Source organism: Lolium perenne, chromosome 7 (assembly GCF_019359855.2).
Source record: "Lolium perenne isolate Kyuss_39 chromosome 7, Kyuss_2.0, whole genome shotgun sequence".
In the NCBI taxonomy this organism is placed as follows: Eukaryota; Viridiplantae; Streptophyta; class Magnoliopsida; order Poales; family Poaceae; genus Lolium; species Lolium perenne.
The window spans coordinates 230,892,382-230,906,446 of NC_067250.2; the positions used below are offsets into that span (position 1 = coordinate 230,892,382).

A 14,065-nucleotide genomic window follows, 5' to 3' on the forward strand; every position below is an offset into this window, starting at 1 on the left:
TGCAATAAAATAAAGATAAGGAGAGGTTGCTACAGTAGGAACAACTTCCAAGATACAACAAAACAGTAGCAAAATAAAGACATGGGTTATCTCCCAAGAAGTGCTTTCTTTATAGCCATTAAGATGGGCTCAGTAATTTTAATGATGCACTCGCAAGAAATAAGAGTTGAAGCAAAAGAGAGCATCAAAAAGAAAATTCAAAACACATTTAAGTCTAACCCACTTCCTATGCATAGGAATCTTGTACACAAATAAATTCATGAAGAACAAAGTGACAAGCATAAGAAGATAAAACACAAGTAACTTCAAAATTTTCAGCGTATAGAGAGGTGTTTTAGTACCATGCAAATTTCTACAACCATATTTTTCTCTCTCATAATATTTTTTAGTAGCTTCATGAACAAACTCAACAATATAACTATCACATAAAGCATGGTTTTCATGATCCACAAACATATAATTTTTATCAAGCTCAAAAATAGTGGGATTAAAACTTTCAAACCCACTTTTATCAATAATATAACTGTAACATCCTAAAAACTGTGCATTTTCGAATTCATGCATTGCATCACATCAGCATGTAAAATTTTCAGTTTTAGAAAATGTTTTACTTGTATCTTGCATAAAAGTTTTATACTGCTAGTATTGCTCCTTGTTAATTAATCTATATGCATACTATATTTACCCTAGTGCTTTACTGGATTGGGGCTGTGCCCAGTATATCCAGTACTGTACTGAGAGTTTTTACAAATTTTCGTATTTTTATTTTGCGTCAGTTTTGTAGCCTGTAGTTAATTCAGTAATTTCAGAAAAGAAAACAGAGAAGAAAAAGAATGAAAAAAAGAAAATGAAAAGAACCCGCCGGCCGGCCAGGCCAGGCGCCCTGCCAACCCACGCGAGACCAGCACAGCAGCGAAGCACGGGGCTTTTCTCATCCCGTTCTCTTTTCTTTTCTTTTCCTGATCGTGGGTCCCGCAGAGCATCTTCAACCTCAGCCAAAACTCCAGCCTCTGTACGTGAACGAGACGGAGAAGTAGTCCGCGAAAATCTCAACAATTTTGTTAGCGTTGGCCACGGATTCTTCGACCTATAAATACCCCCAAACCTCCTCTATTTTATTCCCCTAAAATCCCCAATTTTTGCGCCGCCAGGCTGCGCAAATTTCTCGCCGGAGTTCGAGCCGCCGCCGCCATCGCTGAGCTTCGGAGGTTGATGTCGTCGTCGTCTCAGACCTCCTGAGACCCTCTCGCCTACGCCAATATCTTCCCCTTGATCTACCACCTCGTTCTCATCCTTTTACCCCATCTACAGACCACTAAGGAGCCGGGAAATTGTCGCCGGAGTTGGGCCGAAGACAAGAACGACCAGCTGAGTGTGCCGCCCGGTGTTGTCGTCGTCCCGTCGTCGCCGTCGTTCAGGATCGCGAGAACCTTCGTCAAGAACACCGCCGGTACTGCCACTGTCCGCCGCATCGCTCAGACCACCTCGTCGCCGTTGTGGGCTATCCGGAGACGCCCGCCCGAGCCATCACCTTGCCGCGTCTGTGCCACAGTAAGCCACAGCTTTCACTTTGGAATAGAATTAGCAAATCCTCCGTATGCCACTAGATCTGAATCCAAGGGTCACTGCAGGCTGTAGCTCAAATAACTGAACCGTACTGTCTCGTACTTCCTAATCGATCGATCATGCAGTTGGTGCTAGCTTGTTTACGCATATAATCTTTGAAAATTCATAACAAATAATCTATAGCTCCGTTTTAGATGATTCCTTTTGCATTCAGTTCGTAATTGAATTCCCTGCAACTTTCGTGTAGAAAGTTTCTCCATCCGAGAAACTTTTTCGAACAACGTTTCGGACAAAAATTATTAATAAACCTCGAAATGTTTAATCTTTTAAAATTCATTATTAAAGTTTTGTAACTCGGAATTGAACAAATAATATATTGTTGGATTCAGAAAAATGAGAGGAACATTTTGGTGCTGTTAGTTTGTGCTTTTACAAAACTTGCGAATTTTTGCAATTTAAAATCGTTTATATAGTATTTCTAGTATATTTTAAATTCTGTAAACTATTTTAATATGAATCCAACGCAAAATTGCAGATACTTATATTGCCTATCCACCAGTATGCCTGCAAGAGATATTAGAAACTATTTTATACATATATATTTTGTTCATGGTTAAATGGCTATTTGAAACCTTTATTGCATTAATTGTTTATGAAAATGTTTGATATCCAATTTCTTTCCAGAGCATGCATGCATAATTTCATTATGTGTTTTACCTGTTTGTGTTGTTTGGTGTTTGATTGTGAATTATTTTGCTTGCGTTAGATTGCCCGGATTGCAACGAGTGCGATTGCGACGACTGTCTGAACACCGACCAAGGCAAGTGTCACAAACTCAATATCCTACTGTTTTCTATGCATTGGTAGTTGTTTTATGTGCATACTATTTTCAAATTGCTGGCCCTGGAATATTATCAAAGTGGAGAGGTTGCGAGAGATAAATGTTTTATTCTCTTAATGAAAACAACCATGTCAAAATTAATACACCCCTGGGTGGTAAGTGGTAATGCTTGGTTTATGTTGAGTGGTTGCACCGGGGTCATTTCTATGGCAGCACCGTGTGCATCACACTTGAGGTTGGCCACCCAGGAACAAAGAGATTAACCCGGTTTCTTGTTTTAGTAGCTTCCAGTACAACCACATGCTATATGGGCTCTGGCTAGATTGAGTAGGTTGCGAGAACTCGACCCAATGTACAGAGGGTGGTAGATATTGGTAGGACGGAGCGCGTCCATTGTGGTTGAGGTATTGCTTCTGAAAGATCTTGTCCTAGTCGACATCTGTCCATTTGAGCAAAATGTGCGTCATGGAAGAAGAACAGACTAGGTCATGTGGGGAATGTGTACAGCCTCTCGAGAGTGTCAAAACTAAGTACTTAGCCGTGTCCCCGGTTACGGACATCTATGAGCAATTAGAGCTCGAAACTGTTGGATGATCTCGTCAGTCGAATTTCTGAATATTAATGTACCAGGTGGATTATGGGTAGTAATTAGTCTTATTGATATACTATGTTTTAAATAAATGGTTTGAGAGTAGGGAAAATAAAACTGGCTTTACGCAAATATGAACTCCACCTGCCAAATATCATGTAGCGATAGGCGCCATAAAAAGCCACCATATGACATCTTGCCATTTCCATTCCAAGTGTAATGACCCTTCGGGGCTGCAACGTTTTTATGTTGCAGGTTATTCTGAAGACGAGTAAGTGATACCGTAGGTTGCGAGCTTACACCCAACATGTTCGCCTGTGGCGTGATGGAGCTCTTCGTTTATTTATTTGCTGCTTGAACTATGTTATTTTCAGCTAGCCTTGAGCTATGCGCTTTGTAATAATTATACCATGGATCATACGTTGTAATAATTGACGCATTTGCTATTCTGGTTATTCATCGAACTGTGTGTGCTAGCGATTGATCCAAGGGACTAGCACAGAAAGCACAGAGATTCAATCTGTATTCAGGTTGTGTCGCTTCAGATGGTATCAGAGCATTGTGTTGCCTGTAGGTTCGTGACCTTAGAAAATGGAGTAGATTAGAAAGACCATAGGAACTGAAAACTTATTTAATTTTCTCTTATATCTTCTCGCTCTTCACTTCTCATAATTCTATATCTATCATTTTTCTCACTCTCCTCTATTCAAAATAGTAGATGTTCATTACCCACTTTAGTTAACAAGTCAAACCTCTGTTGGATTACTTATTCGAAAATATGGACATGATGATAAGGATGGTGGAGATGAAGGTGGCGCAAATGCTGAAGATGATGAGGAAGAGGAAGAGGACCCTGAGGAAGTGATCATCTATGTCTCAAGTGATGATGAAGATCCTCAAGAGGATGAACCACCAGCCATAGATGCTCGCCCAAAGAAGCGCCGGTGCCAGAAGAGCACGGACTACATCGAACGCTTCAAATTCTAATTAGGATTGTCCACCAATTTAGTCTTCGTTAGGAAATCGATATCGCGTTAGATCTATGTCATATCAAAACATGTGGTATGACAAGTTTAAGTTTAGGATTTGCTTTTCTCTAAACTATGATTGTGATGGAATTTTCGTGAGGTTTATAAATCAGTATTAAATTCGTTTTTACCAAAAGTTGTTGTCTGTGCGAGCTACAGTTTTTCTGCTGATAGTCTGTACTGCGCGATTTTTCATAAATTCCTGGAACGTCAGAAAAATCTGAAAAAATATATTAAAATGCGGAATTTCCTTTAGTACATGCACAAAAATTGGCGTTCGATTCCGACGTGATTTGGATGCCCAATAAATTCCGTTTCTACAGTAGACGAAATCTGGACAGAATCTGTCATGTTTTTTTTTTCAACGGTACTTGTTTGTGGTTATGTCAATTGCTATGATTGTTTGGTTCTGTGATGTTTGTGTATTAGTATGGGTAGTGTTTTCTTTAGTTTCTATCTATCTATACTTACCTTTGCTGAACCAACAGATGCCTCCTCGACGTGCAAGAACCGGGACCAACAACACTGGAAACAACAACCCCAATCCCGATGTGCAGCTGCTGATCAACGCACAGGCACAACTCATGCAGACCATGAATCAGTTCATAGCGAACCAGAACCAGAACAACAACCACCACAACAACAACAATAATCCACCTCCAGGGGTAGATATGCTCACAAGGTTCCTGAGGTTGAGGCCTGCCAAGTTTTCTACTGCACCTGAGCCAATGATAGCATTGGACTGGCTGCATGCTGTGGACAAGGACCTAGTGACAGTGGGATGTACTGAAGCTGAGAAGGTGAGGTTTGCTGCTCACTTGCTTGAAGGACCAGCTGCATCATGGTGGGATAATTACCAGATAACTCACCCCCTTGCCGGAATCACCTGGGAAATGTTTCAAGAAGGGTTTCGCACAGCTCATGTTTCAACTGGAGTTATGACCTTGAAGAGAAGGGAGTTCCGAAACCTGCGCCAGAACCACCGCACTGTGGCTGAGTATATAGAGGAGTTCAGCAACTTGGCGCGCTATGCACCGGAAGATGTGGATACTGATGCAAAGAGGAAGGAGAGATTCCTGGATGGTTTGCATGATGATCTTGCTGTTCAATTGTCCATTGTGCATATTCCTGATTTTCAGACACTTTTGGACAAAGCAACAATTCTTGAGGGAAAGCGACGGTGAGAACCGCAAGAGGAAGCATAGCAATAACCACAACAACTCAGCGCCGCATCAGAGGACCCACACATTCCATGATGGTAATGGAAATTCTGGACAACATAAGCATGGAGGCAGTGGACACAACCACCACGGTGGGAAGGGTCATCAGCACAAAGGAGGAAATGGCCACCACCATAATGGACAGAAGCATCTTCACCACAACTCTGGAAGAGGTAATGGCCTCAACAATGGAGATAGCAATGGCCGAAACCGTCCCAACAACTTCACCGGCAGGGATATCAGCCAAGTGGAGTGCTTCAAATGCAGGAAGACCGGGCACTATGCTAGTGATTGCCCGGAGAAGAAGGATGTGAATGCAAAGCCAACCCCGTTTCAGAAGGGACATGTCAACCATGTCAACGTGGAGGAAGTCTATGAGGAGCCAGACGCCGTGATTGGTACGTTTCTGCTCAATAATTTTTCAGCACTCGTACTATTCGATACTGGAGCATCACATTCATTCATATCGAGGGTATTTGTGGATAGAAATAAGATACCTACTAAGACAATAAACAGGCCTATTAGAATAAACTCACCTGGGGGAGAGATGATTGCGACCTATGGGTGCCCCCATTTAACCTTAGAGATTGGAGCACATAGTTTCCCCACTAGCCTGATTGTTTTGGAGTCACAAGGCTTAGATATAATATTGGGCATGAATTGGATGACGGAATATGAAGGTGTCATAGATTGTGCTAATAGAGCAATAATGCTTACAACCCCGGAGAAGAAGCGCATTCGATTTAAGTCCACGTTTGAGCTTAAGGGATCCAACATCAATTCTCTTAAGGGGGTTAGCATAGAGGATGTGCGCATAGTGAGAGATTATCCGGATGTATTTCCAGAGGAGTTACCAGGAATGCCACCTGATAGAGATGTTGAGTTTCTTATTGAATTAATGCCTGGAACTGGACCTATAGCTAAGAGACCGTATAAGATGGATGTAGAAGAATTAAAGGAACTTAAGAAACAACTTAGGGAGCAACTGCAAAAGGGTTTTATACGGCCTAGTTCATCTTCTTGGGGAGCGCCTGTTTTATTTGTGGAGAAGAAGGATTCTACTAAGAGACTAGTTATGGATTTCCGCTCTCTCAATGAGGTGACCATTAAGAATAAGTACCCGCTGCCCAATATCAATGACTTGTTTGACCAATTGAAAGGAGCAAAGGTGTTCTCTAAGATCGATCTTCGATCGGGTTATTTCCAATTGAAGATTCGAGAGCAGGATATACCTAAGACTGCATTCACTACTAGGTATGGTTTATATGAGTATACAGTTATGCCTTTTGGACTAACAAATGCTCCAGCATATTTTATGACTATGATGAACAAGGTATTCATGGAGTACTTGGATAAATTCGTAGTGGTATTCATTGATGATATATTGATATACTCTAAAGATGAAGATGAGCATGAGAAGCATTTGCGTTTGATCATGGAGAAACTTAGGGAACACAAGTTGTATGCTAAATTCAGCAAATGCGAGTTTTGGTTGAACAAAGTGGGATTTCTTGGACACATTGTTTCAGCAGAAGGAGTTGCAGTTGATCCAAGTAAGGTAGCAGCTGTAACTGTGTGGGAGTCGCCTAAAAATGCAGGGGAAATCCGGAGTTTCCTAGGACTTGCAGGATATTACCGGAGATTCATAGAAAATTTCTCCAAGATTGCCAAACCGATGACTGAATTATTGAAGAAGGAGAAGAAATTCACTTGGGCTGAGGAGTGTGAGGCCAGCTTTCAAGAATTGAAGCAACGCCTGGTAAGTGCACCTGTTTTATGTTTGCCTGATATTCAGAAGGATTTTCAAGTATACTGTGATGCCTCTCGTCAAGGACTTGGTAGTGTATTGATGCAAGATGGAAGAGTGGTTTCTTATGCCTCGCGCCAACTCAAGCATCATGAGAGGAATTATCCAACGGATGACCTGGAGTTAGCATCCGTCGTGCATGCACTTAAGGTATGGAGACATTATCTAATGGGAAAGCATTGTGATGTGTTTACTGATCACAAGAGTTTGAAGTACATATTTACTCAGAAAGAGCTGAACATGAGACAAAGGAGATGGTTGGAATTGATAAAGGATTATGATATGGATTTGCAGTACCACCCCGGAAAGGCTAATGTTGTAGCTGATGCATTGAGCCGCAAGGTTTATGTGAATGGTTTAACCGCAGGGGAGTTACCATCGGATTTATGTGAACTATTCAAAGATCTTAGGTTGGAAATAGTGCCAAAGGGATATCTAGCATCGATGGAGGTGGTGCCAACGCTGCTAGATAGAATTAGAGAAGCTCAGAAGGGAGATGATGAGATGGATGAAATAAAAGAGAATATGGAGAAAGGTAAAGCTGAAGGTTTTCGTTTGGATGAACAAGGAACGCTATGGTTTGAGAAGCGTTTATGTGTGCCCAATGATCCGGAGATTAGGAAGTTGATTTTCCAGGAGGCTCATGATTCGCCATATTCCATTCATCCAGGTAACACTAAGATGTATATGGATTTATGAGAGAGATTTTGGTGGGCTAATATGAAAAGGGAGATTGCAGAGTATATTGCATTATGTGATGTATGCAGCCGAGTGAAAGCTGAACATCAAAAACCAGCAGGATTGCTACAGCCGCTGCCTATACCCGATTGGAAGTGGGACAAAATTGGTATGGATTTCATCACAGGATTACCCAAGACTAGAGCGGGGTATGATTCAATTTGGGTAGTGGTTGATCGTTTGACCAAAGTAGCTCACTTCATACCAGTAAAGACCACATACACAAGCGCCAAATTAGCCAAGATTTATATGAGCAAGATTGTGTGCTCACATGGAGTTCCGAAGGGAATTGTTTCTGATAGAGGTACTCAATTCACTTCTCACTTTTGGCGCAAATTGCATGAATCACTTGGAACCAGATTGGAGTTTAGCACAGCTTTTCATCCGCATGGTGATGGACAAACAGAAAGAGTAAATCAGATTTTGGAGGATATGCTTAGAGCTTGCGCTCTAGATTATGGATCTAGTTGGGATGAGAATTTACCATATGCGGAGTTTTCCTACAACAATAGCTATCAGTCCAGTATTGAGATGGCTCCATTTGAGGCATTGTATGGTAGGAAGTGCAGAACACCATTGTTATGGGATGGAGTTGGAGAGCGTAGTTTCTTTGGACCTGATGTGATCAAGGAAGCTGAGGAGAAAGTTAGACTCATTCGAGATAGGTTGAAGGTAGCTCAATCGAGACAGAAGAGTTATGCGGATTCCAAGCGTAGAGAGATTACATATGAAGTGGGAGATAGAGCATACCTTAGAGTTTCACCGCTCCGTGGCATTAAGAGGTTTGGAATCAAAGGAAAGTTAGCACCGCGATTCATCGGACCATATAAAATTCTATCACGCAAAGGAGAGGTTGCATATGAGCTAGAATTGCCAGAGGCACTATCGGCAGTTCATAACGTCTTTCATGTATCCCAGTTGAAGAAGTGTCATCCGGAGATGGCAGACACACCGTTGAGAGACACCATTCCATTGGATGAGGTTCAACTAGAAAGTGATCTTACATATGAGGAGAAGCCTGTCAAGATTCTTGATACGACGAGAGAGGTTTACTCGCACCAAGACTATCAGATTTTGCAAGGTTCAGTGGAATCATCATTCAGAGGAGGAAGCAACTTGGGAGAGAGAGGATGATCTTCGAGAAGACCACCCACACCTATTTGCTAGCCACTTCGAATCTCGAGGGCGAGATTCATCTTAAGGGGGTTAGGTTTGTAACATCCTAAAAACTGTGCATTTTCGAATTCATGCATTGCATCACATCAGCATGTAAAATTTTCAGTTTTAGAAAATGTTTTACTTGTATCTTGCATAAAAGTTTTATACTGCTAGTATTGCTCCTTGTTAATTAATCTATATGCATATTATATTTACCCTAGTGCTTTACTGGATTGGGGCTGTGCCCAGTATATCCAGTACTGTACTGAGAGTTTTTACAAATTTTCGTATTTTTATTTTGCGTCAGTTTTGTAGCCTGTAGTTAATTCAGTAATTTCAGAAAAGAAAACAGAGAAGAAAAAGAATGAAAAAAAGAAAATGAAAAGAACCCGCCGGCCGGCCAGGCCAGGCGCCCTGCCAACCCACGCGAGACCAGCACAGCAGCGAAGCACGGGGCTTTTCTCATCCCGTTCTCTTTTCTTTTCTTTTCCTGATCGTGGGTCCCGCAGAGCATCTTCAACCTCAGCCAAAACTCCAGCCTCTGTACGTGAACGAGACGGAGAAGTAGTCCACGAAAATCTCAACAATTTTGTTAGCGTTGGCCACGGATTCTTCGACCTATAAATACCCCCAAACCTCCTCTATTTTATTCCCCTAAAATCCCCAATTTTTGCGCCGCCAGGCTACGCAAATTTCTCGCCGGAGTTCGAGCCGCCGCCGCCATCGCTGAGCTTCGGAGGTTGATGTCGTCGTCGTCTCAGACCTCCTGAGACCCTCTCGCCTACGCCAATATCTTCCCCTTGATCTACCACCTCGTTCTCATCCTTTTACCCCATCTACAGACCACTAAGGAGCCGGGAAATTGTCGCCGGAGTTGGGCCGAAGACAAGAACGACCAGCTGAGTGTGCCGCCCGGTGTTGTCGTCGTCCCGTCGTCGCCGTCGTTCAGGATCGCGAGAACCTTCGTCAAGAACACCGCCGGTACTGCCACTGTCCGCCGCATCGCTCAGACCACCTCGTCGCCGTTGTGGGCTATCCGGAGACGCCCGCCCGAGCCATCACCTTGCCGCGTCTGTGCCACAGTAAGCCACAGCTTTCACTTTGGAATAGAATTAGCAAATCCTCCGTATGCCACTAGATCTGAATCCAAGGGTCACTGCAGGCTGTAGCTCAAATAACTGAACCGTACTGTCTCGTACTTCCTAATCGATCGATCATGCAGTTGGTGCTAGCTTGTTTACGCATATAATCTTTGAAAATTCATAACAAATAATCTATAGCTCCGTTTTAGATGATTCCTTTTGCATTCAGTTCGTAATTGAATTCCCTGCAACTTTCGTGTAGAAAGTTTCTCCATCCGAGAAACTTTTTCGAACAACGTTTCGGACAAAAATTATTAATAAACCTCGAAATGTTTAATCTTTTAAAATTCATTATTAAAGTTTTGTAACTCGGAATTGAACAAATAATATATTGTTGGATTCAGAAAAATGAGAGGAACATTTTGGTGCTGTTAGTTTGTGCTTTTACAAAACTTGCGAATTTTTGCAATTTAAAATCGTTTATATAGTATTTCTAGTATATTTTAAATTCTGTAAACTATTTTAATATGAATCCAACGCAAAATTGCAGATACTTATATTGCCTATCCACCAGTATGCCTGCAAGAGATATTAGAAACTATTTTATACATATATATTTTGTTCATGGTTAAATGGCTATTTGAAACCTTTATTGCATTAATTGTTTATGAAAATGTTTGATATCCAATTTCTTTCCAGAGCATGCATGCATAATTTCATTATGTGTTTTACCTGTTTGTGTTGTTTGGTGTTTGATTGTGAATTATTTTGCTTGCGTTAGATTGCCCGGATTGCAACGAGTGCGATTGCGACGACTGTCTGAACACCGACCAAGGCAAGTGTCACAAACTCAATATCCTACTGTTTTCTATGCATTGGTAGTTGTTTTATGTGCATACTGTTTTCAAATTGCTGGCCCTGGGATATTATCAAAGTGGAGAGGTTGCGAGAGATAAATGTTTTATTCTCTTAATGAAAACAACCATGTCAAAATTAATACACCCCTGGGTGGTAAGTGGTAATGCTTGGTTTATGTTGAGTGGTTGCACCGGGGTCATTTCTATGGCAGCACCGTGTGCATCACACTTGAGGTTGGCCACCCAGGAACAAAGAGATTAACCCGGTTTCTTGTTTTAGTAGCTTCCAGTACAACCACATGCTATATGGGCTCTGGCTAGATTGAGTAGGTTGCGAGAACTCGACCCAATGTACAGAGGGTGGTAGATATTGGTAGGACGGAGCGCGTCCATTGTGGTTGAGGTATTGCTTCTGAAAGATCTTGTCCTAGTCGACATCTGTCCATTTGAGCAAAATGTGCGTCATGGAAGAAGAACAGACTAGGTCATGTGGGGAATGTGTACAGCCTCTCGAGAGTGTCAAAACTAAGTACTTAGCCGTGTCCCCGGTTACGGACATCTATGAGCAATTAGAGCTTGAAACTGTTGGATGATCTCGTCAGTCGAATTTCTGAATATTAATGTACCAGGTGGATTATGGGTAGTAATTAGTCTTATTGATATACTATGTTTTAAATAAATGTTTTGAGAGTAGGGAAAATAAAACTGGCTTTACGCAAATATGAACTCCACCTGCCAAATATCATGTAGCGATAGGCGCCATAAAAAGCCACCATATGACATCTTGCCATTTCCATTCCAAGTGTAATGACCCTTCGGGGCTGCAACGTTTTTATGTTGCAGGTTATTCTGAAGACGAGTAAGTGATACCGTAGGTTGCGAGCTTACACCCAACATGTTCGCCTGTGGCGTGATGGAGCTCTTCGTTTATTTATTTGCTGCTTGAACTATGTTATTTTCAGCTAGCCTTGAGCTATGCGCTTTGTAATAATTATACCATGGATCATACGTTGTAATAATTGACGCATTTGCTATTCTGGTTATTCATCGAACTGTGTGTGCTAGCGATTGATCCAAGGGACTAGCACAGAAAGCACAGAGATTCAATCTGTATTCAGGTTGTGTCGCTTCAATAACAAGATGATTGATCAACCTCAAGAGATATGGGACTTGATACGTCTCCGACGTATCGATAATTTCATATGTTCCATGCCACATTATTGATGATATCTACATGTTTTATGCATACTTTATGTCATATTTATGCATTTTCCGGCACTAACCTATTAACGAGATGCCGAAGAGCCAGTTGCTATTTTCTGCTGTTTTTGGTTTCAGAAATCCTAGTAAGAAAATATTCTCGGAATTGGACGAAATCAACGCCCAGGGGCCTATTTTCACACGAAGCTTCCAGAAGACCGAAGGGAAGACGAAGTGGGGCCACGGGGCGCCGCCACACTAGGGCGGCGCGGCCCAGGGGGGCCCGCGCGGCCCTAGCGTGTGGGGCCCCCGTGACGCCTCCTGACCTTCCCTTCCGCCTACATATAGTCTTCGTCGCGAAACCCCCAGTACCGAGAGCCACGATACGGAAAACCTTCCAGAGACGCCGCCGCCAATCCCATCTCGGGGGATTCAGGAGATCGCCTCCGGGACCCTGCCGGAGAGGGGAATCATCTCCCGGAGGACTCTTCACCGTCATGGTCGCCTCCGGAGTGATGAGTGAGTAGTTCACCCCTGGACTATGGGTCCATAGCAGTAGCTAGATGGTCGTCTTCTCCTTATGTGCTTCATTGTCGGGTCTTGTGAGCTGCCTAACATGATCAAGATCATCTATCTATAATGCTATATGTTGTGTTTGTTGGGATCCGATGGATAGAGAATACTATGTTATGTTGATTATCAATCTATTACCTATGTGTTGTTTATGATCTTGCATGCTCTCCGTTATTAGTATAGGCTCTGGCCAAGTTTTTACTCTTAACTCCAAGAGGGAGTATTTATGCTCGATAGTGGGTTCATGCCTCCATTAAATGCAGGACGTGTGAGAAAGTTCTAAGGTTGTGGATGTGCTGTTGCCACTAGGGATAAAACATTGATGCTATGTCCGAGGATGTAGTTATTGATTACATTACGCACCATACTTAATGCAATTGTCTGTTGTTTGCAACTTAATACTGGAAGGGGTTCGGATGATAACCTGAAGGTGGACTTTTTAGGCATAGATGCATGCTGGATAGCGGTCTATGTACTTTGTCGTAATGCCCAATTAAATCTCACAATACTCATCATATCATGTATGTGCATTGTCATGCCCTCTCTATTTGTCAATTGCCCAACTGTAATTTGTTCACCCAACATGCTATTTATCTTATGGGAGAGACACCTCTAGTGAACTGTGGACCCCGGTCCATTCTTTACATCGAATACAATCTACTGCAATACTTGTTTTACTGTTTTCTGCAAACAATCATCATCCACACTATACATCTAATCCTTTGTTACAGCAAGCCGGTGAGATTGACAACCTCGCTGTTTCGTTGGGGCAAAGTACTTTGGTTGTGTTGTGCAGGTTCCACGTTGGCGCCGGAATCCCTGGTGTTGAGCCGCACTACATCTCGCTGCCATCAACCTTCAACGTGCTTCTTGGCTCCTACTGGTTCGATAAACCTTGGTTTCTTACTGAGGGAAACTTACTGCTGTACGCATCACACCTTCCTCTTGGGGTTCCCAACGGACGCGTGTTGAACGGAAAGACATACGTCAACTACGCGCAGCAAGTAGATTTTCTGGCGCCGTTGCCGGGGAGATCAAGACACGCTGCAAAGGGAGTCTCCACAATCCAATCTCTCTACTTTGTTTTTGTCTTGCTTTATTTTATTTACTACTTTGTTTGCTGCACTAAATCAAAATACAAAAAAATTAGTTGCTAGTTTTACTTTATTTACTATCTTGTTTGCCATATTAAAAACACAAAAAAATTAGTTACTTGCATTTACTTTATCTAGTTTTCTTTATTTACTATTGCTAAAATGAGTAATCTTGAAGTTGAAGTTCGTTCGTTTAAGCAACAAGGGGGAGAATGTTTAAAAGATGCTTGGTATAGAATTAGTGATGCCCATAATAGGTGCACTAAGAAACACTCCACCACTATCCTACTGAGGAATTTTTATGTTGGTATC

General features: G+C 42.2%; 2 long non-coding RNA genes across 2 annotated transcripts; both read left to right on the top strand.

The window, feature by feature from the left end:
* Positions 1-947: 947 nt before the first annotated feature.
* On the top strand, positions 948-3,521 carry LOC127313914 (uncharacterized). Its single transcript, XR_007859247.2, has 4 exons — positions 948-1,208; positions 1,312-1,551; positions 2,333-2,386; positions 3,252-3,521. It is a non-coding gene; the product is annotated as an uncharacterized lncRNA (long non-coding RNA).
* A 6,009-nt stretch (positions 3,522-9,530) lies between these two features.
* Positions 9,531-11,999, top strand: LOC139833141 (uncharacterized). Its single transcript, XR_011748285.1, has 4 exons — positions 9,531-9,686; positions 9,790-10,029; positions 10,811-10,864; positions 11,730-11,999. It is a non-coding gene; the product is annotated as an uncharacterized lncRNA (long non-coding RNA).
* The last annotated feature ends 2,066 nt before the right edge of the window (positions 12,000-14,065 follow it).